Raw genomic sequence first — 7,433 nt, forward strand, 5'->3', positions numbered from 1 at the left:
GAAATTTTCTGGGCAAATTTGGCGATACAGGAGCTTCTCAAAGTTGACCTATGTTCTTGACGTGCATTATTTCGGTGCTTTTCGGCAAATAAATGATGACAGCTCCTCACCACATTTTTGCACAGTAACCATTAAGCATGCAATCGACGAAAAAATAAAGACACAATGGTATAGAATATACAGTTTTTTTTTTAGTTGTCATCATATGGGCGAAATAAGGTCAGAACAACGAACAATAATAATTTCACAACTGCACTGAGTTCAAAAAGAATCTAGAAAGTTTGTATCAGCTCACTAACAGAGTTATGGCATTCGTAAACTTAAGATGTACTCTTATATAGGTTTCAATCTTTTTGCAAATAGATTAACTTATTAAGAATAGTGTATTTAATTTACTACGTACGATGTTCCTTGAATCCTGTAAGTACAATTTGACCGAATTATAATAGTTAAGAATATCCCTGTCATTCAAGTTTTTAAACATTTATAAACCCACTTTAACTACAAAAGGTTTGAAGTAATTTCAAAATTCTTTCGCTTCTCTTCTGCAAAATTCACAATGCAAATTTAGAATCTTTTAAGTGCCGTTATTAGGTTAATGGCCAGACGAAAGGCTTTGAAATGCCAAATGTCCCATCCGTTACCACTTTTTTCATATTCTCCAAGTATTATAAACTTTTTTAAATTAACTATGATGGGTATTATCTCAAACTAACTTTAGACCTCAAATTTTTCATCTTTTAGCATATACAAAAGAAAAGAAAATAAACTTTTCTATTATTTTGGTAACAGATGGGACCACTCATACCGAATCTTTGAAGTTCATAAAAAAGGAATTACAAACCAAACAATTTTTCTGTATTCTATATGAATAAGCAGACAAATAATTGTATATTTCATTGAATATTTTACATCAATAATCCAGTACTTTTACTAGTTAAGACAAGTCCTCAAAAACACCATAAAAACCATAGGTACTTTGGGTCACTTGATATCGTGAACAAATACTGCTGAAAAATAACCTAAAAACAAATATTTTGACCAAAATTTTCTGCTCTACAAGTAATGGAATATATATTTAATATCTGAATTGTTAAATATTGCAATTTGTAACATTTTTATTTTAACAGTTTGGTTTACCTTTTTGGAATGTCCGCGGAAGTAGAATGTCAACATATTTTGGCGTCTAATTTCTGCAGATGGTAAATAAAGTATATTTTCGAGACATCTAAAGAATCAAAAATACATCCCTACATTAATTTTTCGTTTTTTGCGAAATTTTAATGTATAATAAGTAATAAGCGAGGCCGAGACCATGGGGGAGGGATGATGCGGACCCCCCCCCCATTTTTGAAACATTTTCATAATGTACATATACTCTCCTGTGTGCCTCTGCACGTCCCCCCTCAAGAATTTTTTTTATCTCCTGTATATCACCCCCAACATTTTTTTCTGACTATACGACCCTTGTAATAAGTAATAAATAAGTTCGTAATAAGACTCATATAAAGTCATATGATGCGAACACAATTGGCTTTGTAATTCATCCCTACGAAATTCATGTATCTGTGTATTGTTTATTCATGTACGATTATTAAAAACGTAGTGGCTAGCCAGCCAGCGCCGGCACGATTGCATGTTGCCGGCTTTTTTCCCTTTTTTCACATTTTTTTTTTAATCGTATACTGGTGTATGTTATAAACAAATTTATTTTTTAAAACAATTTCTTCTAGAAAATGGGCTTGCGATGTTTTACTAGTCGCGGCAAGTCGAAACTACAAGGCGAAAAAGGACAGTCACTTGCGGACGATGCCTTTGCCGAAGAGCTCGAGCGCAGCCTCAAAATACATCAACACATACGTATTTAGTGGCTGTTCCGAACTTACCCGAACGATCGTCGCTAATTTAGTCGGGACTTATTTTCCATGGATTACCGATGAGAGTCCGATCTAATTCACAAGGCTAAAAGACACGTAAGTTCTTTAGTTTCTTTTTCATGTGTATGCTGATGATGATGCATTGCCTTCCTTGTACAACTTTTAGGACACGATAAGTGCTTTGTGTACCTTTTCCTGTTGTATTTTTCGACTTTCCTCATTAATAAGCAATCGTTTTTTGCAATAAATATGAATAATTAATAGATTTTATTAACACAGTTAGATGTAGCTTTCTCTTGCGAATCCAACGATACAAAAAATTCATTTTTCATAAAATAGTCACTTATGTATCTTTTTAGTTTGGAAGGCAGATCTGTACCTGCAAAAGGCATATTTACGCATACGAAAGAGACTTTTACGCATTTTAAAGTAAGGCTTTGTAATTGAGGAGTTATTTTGATTTTTTGGCCTTTGATGCTTTGAACGAAACGTTCTATGTATAAATCACACTTTATCGTCGATTTGGGACTCAAGAATTGCTATTGACGTGTCGTAGGGGCACCGTTGTGATTGGTCACTGAAATAATGGAAAGTCGCACCCATCCAACTTTTCCAACGCCTCGTGGGTGCGGGAAGGCACCCCTGTGATTGGTCCCATGAATAATATTGGCCCCTAACTCTTGCGAACATCTTGTGGCGAGACTAGAATGCATTCCTACGGTTAGTAAAAAATAATGTCTTATATATTTTATTGTACATAATTCTTGTAATTATATACATGAATATACAAATATAAATACAACAATATACAAATAAAGATACATAAATGTCGGAGGGGTAAATTATAACATTGACTGTGTTTTGATCATATGAGTTTATGAATCTTATCACTGACTGATTTAATACTTGTTATACATTAAAATTTCATACAAATTAAAAAAGATATAGTAGTCAAAGTGATTAAAGTAGGTACGCATATTCGATTTTATAAATATTCTGACAAATATATTTTATTTACTAACCGTAGAAATTAGTCGCCATAAAATTTAAAAATTCTACTTTGAAAAATAAAGAAATTAAATTAGCTTTAAATTCTTTAAACTCCAAATCACTTCAAAATATACCTACCTTTTTACCTTTCTGTTTCATCTATTTTACTGTCATAATTGCCAAGATAAATGTCTTATACTGAAACAAAATGAGATACTAATACAGAGGAGTTAAATCTTGGAAAAATCGAAAAATAGTTGTGTTTGATATCAAATTAATCAGTATATGAGAAAAAAGTATGACATATAATCATATTTTGACTTCAGCTATTCATTAAAGAACTCTAATTAGCATTGGCGCATAAAAGTGGCAAAAGAACACTCCTGCGAGCTGTCCGCTTGTTTCCTCCGGCAGATGTGGATATTTTCCAACCACCTGGGATAGAGGAATAAATTAAAGCACTCATAGGATGATTGTGAATGCGAGTAATTACACATATCCCAATGTTGTAGCAATTGATAGCACTTTATTTAAATATTTAAGAAATAATTTTTATTAAAAAATTATTATTAGTAACAATTAAAACTAATTAATAATAATTTTTTCAAATACTTTAAAGTTTGTTCAAGCGAAAAAGAAATTATTTAAAAAAATGTTTTCCAAAATTTTTTTCCATATAATTTGTTTACGTAATTCTTTGTTAATAAAATATTTTTTCTATAATTTTTTTCATGAAACTTTTGTTTCAACTAATTTTTTTGCAACAAAAATTTTTTCAAAATTTTTAACAAAATTTGTTTAACAAAATTTTTATTCAAACTTTTCTTAACACAATTTTTATTCAAACTTTTTAACATAATTTTTATTCAAACTTTTTTTAACGAAGTTTTTTTCAAACTCTTTTTAACAAAATTTTTTTCAACAAATTTTTTCAAACTTTTACAAAATTTTTTCATCATTTTTTCTACAACTTCTTTTTTATAATTTTTGCATCAAAACGTGTTATTCAATTTATTTATTTTGATACTTTCTTTTTACGAAATTAAAAAAGTTTGTTTCGACATTCTGTTAAGATTTAAATTACGTCTTAATGGTTTACGAAACCCATCCGCGTGGGCAGTTCACGCTTCTTTGACTATTTTTTATTTACAATGTGTTACTTCTAATTCAATTAGATATACAATGGAATATAAAGGAATATGAAGTTGTATCTTATACCTTTGTAATATGACGAAAATAAAATTTTATGATTTTCGGAATCTGTGAGTGCCGAAACGTAAAGATCCGTTCAAAACCAGACATCGAAAATTTGGACGATTACATTACCCTCTCATGAATGAGAATGTAAAGAATTAGAATAACTATTTTGGAACAAAAAAGTCTAAGAATTCGAAAAAGATATTAAAAATAATTGGACTGTATTTAAAAAAGATTTCAACTATTATAACATAATAATCTCTTAAAATTCGTAATTTTGAAAATAATGAAACTTTTTATAAAATTTTGTTGATATCGAAAAATGTTATGGATGTTATTTTCAAATATATTGAATATCTATGAAAAAGGTAAATTAAAATTTATTTATTTATCAGCACAGCAGTTTTATCTATTTTTTTAATTATGAAAATAAATCATACAACATTTTTAATTTTCATCAAAGCTAAAACTGTGATTTTGATAATGTACAATTATTTTTGTCAGGTATCAGAGACATTGAACAAATTTTCTGAAACTTAAGAAAAAATTGTCTAAAATTTTGAAAAAACACTGATTTTGTAAATTGCGGGCTAATCGAAAAATTCGGCTCGAATAGTTTTGAAATATATTCGGTTTTTAGTGAAAATTTTGAATGATGCATGAAAAAAATTATTTGGTATATTTTTTGAAAAATTTCTAATTTTTGAAAAGTATATAACTTTTGTCATTTTCATCAGAATTATAAACTGTATTCGGATAATTTGCAAGTCTTTTACTCATCTGTAAGAAACTTTGACAAAAAATTATAAAATTTAATAAAAAAAACCTTTTAATTTTGAAAAATTTCCAATTTTTTAAATTGTGGGCTAATCGAAAAATTCGGCTATAATAGTTTTGAAATATATTCGGTTTCTAATGACAATTTTGAATGAAATTTTTGGATCCATGAAAAAAATAATTGTTTCTATTTTTGAAAAATTTTCAAATTTTTGAAAAGTATAAACTTTTCTAATTTGTATCAAAATTAAAAATCTAATCGAAAAATTCAAGTATAATAGTTTTGAAATATATTTGATATCTAGTGAAAATTTTTGGATTTATGAAGAAAATAATTTTTTCTTTATTTTTTGAAAATTTTCAAATTATTGAAAAGTATGTAACTTTTCTAATTTTCACAAAAATCACGAACTTGGCCACCACATTTATTTAACCTTCATAAAACTCATAAGATATCTTCCTTATGAAAGTACAAATTCCAAAAAAAATTGGCAAACAATGTAAGGGGAGATTTTTTTAGGGGTTCGAATTTGATATTTGATATAAAAAACAACACGAGAAATGTCTCCATCAGATCAGAAGTTATAGATGCTTAAAGAAAAGATGTTTGCATTTTTTAAAAAACAAAGCCCTAGGCAAGGCAAGGCCTCACATTTCGAGGCCTCGGCATTTTGAAGGAAGACACAAGACGATCAATTCAAGACAGCACGTAAGGCTCGTCTTGTCTCGCCTTGTAAACGTCGAGGCCTCGCTCGACGGCAAAACTACGGGACGAGACGGAACCGAGGATTGAACGGACGGTATCACTAATTTTTATTAGTTCATTGTAGGGTTTACTACATAAAGCTATTTTATTTGATTGATCTAGAAAAAATAACATTTAACTACGTTTAAAATTTCTTTCAATATCCAAATTTTATCATTATTGTTATTGTAATGTTGTGTTTTTTATTCAAATGACATGAAGAGCTTTGAAAAGTCAACACATAAGCTCCCCACTTAAAATTAAAGAACACAGATTCAGTAATTGGAACACAGTAGTCGGAAAACTATAAAAGATCAGAGACAACGCCATCGGGCGCATGACAAAGGCTCTCACCAAACCTGAAACTAATATTCCCCCTTTCAAAATTCCAGATTAAACGTTCGCACTTTCCTCAACCGATAAAGTTAATCTATCGGCAAATTATGAAAGTAACTTCGCTCGACATGACGAACCATCTGACCCTCAACACATAGCTGAATGTGAACAAATTGTCTCAGATTTTCTCAAATTCATAAGTACCGATAATTTCAAGAAAATAACCCATAACGAACTAACAAAATAAATTAAAAATACTAAAAAGACTAAAGCATCCGCCCTGATTCAATTTCAAACTTAGTCCCCAAAAACTTCCGATCTCATGTCTTACTCTCCTTGTCCGTATCTTCAATGCTTGTATTAAACTAAGCTACTTTTTTAACTCATGGAAAATAGCTCAAATTTTGGTTTTCAGAAAATAGGCAAGGATCCAGCTACAGACTCATAAGTCTTTTTAATACAATGAGTGCAATTTTTGATAAAATAATACGCACTCGCGTTAACTATTTGCCTAAATGTCTTGGAGCGAAAATGTCACTCCAACTCTGCAGACTGATATATCAACTACGGTGGAATCATGGTGTCTGTCCGTTGGAGCCAGAAGCTTGACTCCCTCCGCTGGAGTTAAATCTTTGCTCCTAATTACAGTCAAAATGGGTTGACTCCAACTCTTTGAGTTCCTCTTTTGACACCCAAGCACCCAAGATGAGTGATCATGCGTATCACTCCAACGGGAGAGTGAAGTGACTCTAACTAGTGCGATGTTTTGTGATAGAGGCGTAATGGTGGCGGGTGGGGGTTAGGGTAGCAGACAGGGTGGCGTCTTTTCGGCGTACTTTTCCATTTTCAATCCAATTCTCGTGGTAGGTAACGCATCAAGCTGTGAATTTTAGAAAGTGGCACTATTATAGTGTTTCGTGAATCGAAAAGTATATCAGATTTGCTTATGGTAAGTCGCTTTTAATTTTTTTTATGAGAGAAGTTGTAGGCTCCCGAAGCTACGATCATAGTTCCTTAAGGCCATGTGATGAGTGGGTTACGTGACCAGATTCCTACCTTACCGCAACTTTTTTTTATTTCCCAATTTATATTCACACGAAGCGCCACATCGAGTTGAAAGTTTCGGATACTAAACAAGAAGCATTAAGAATGGTGGGTCTGGTCCTAAATTTGTATAATAATGAAAAAAGTTTTTTGTTGGAAATAATTTTTTTTTGCTTTCTTTTATAATTATTCAAGTTTAGGACCAGACCCATATTTCTTATTGCTTCCTAATTATTACCCCAAATTTTTAACTCGATGTGGCGCTTAGTGCGACAATCAGTTGGGAAATAATAAAGGTGGCGGTAAGGTAGGAATCTGGTCACGTGACCCACTCGTCACATGGCCTTAAGGCAAAACGGTAGGTCTGGCTGAGCACGGCAATGACTGCAGTGATATCTAAAAGAAAATCGGAAATACAGTCTAGTGCCCCCTGGCAAGTATGAAGACAACCTCATACCCGAAAATTG

Source organism: Belonocnema kinseyi, chromosome 7 (genome assembly GCF_010883055.1).
Source record: "Belonocnema kinseyi isolate 2016_QV_RU_SX_M_011 chromosome 7, B_treatae_v1, whole genome shotgun sequence".
Lineage (NCBI taxonomy): Eukaryota > Metazoa > Arthropoda > Insecta > Hymenoptera > Cynipidae > Belonocnema > Belonocnema kinseyi.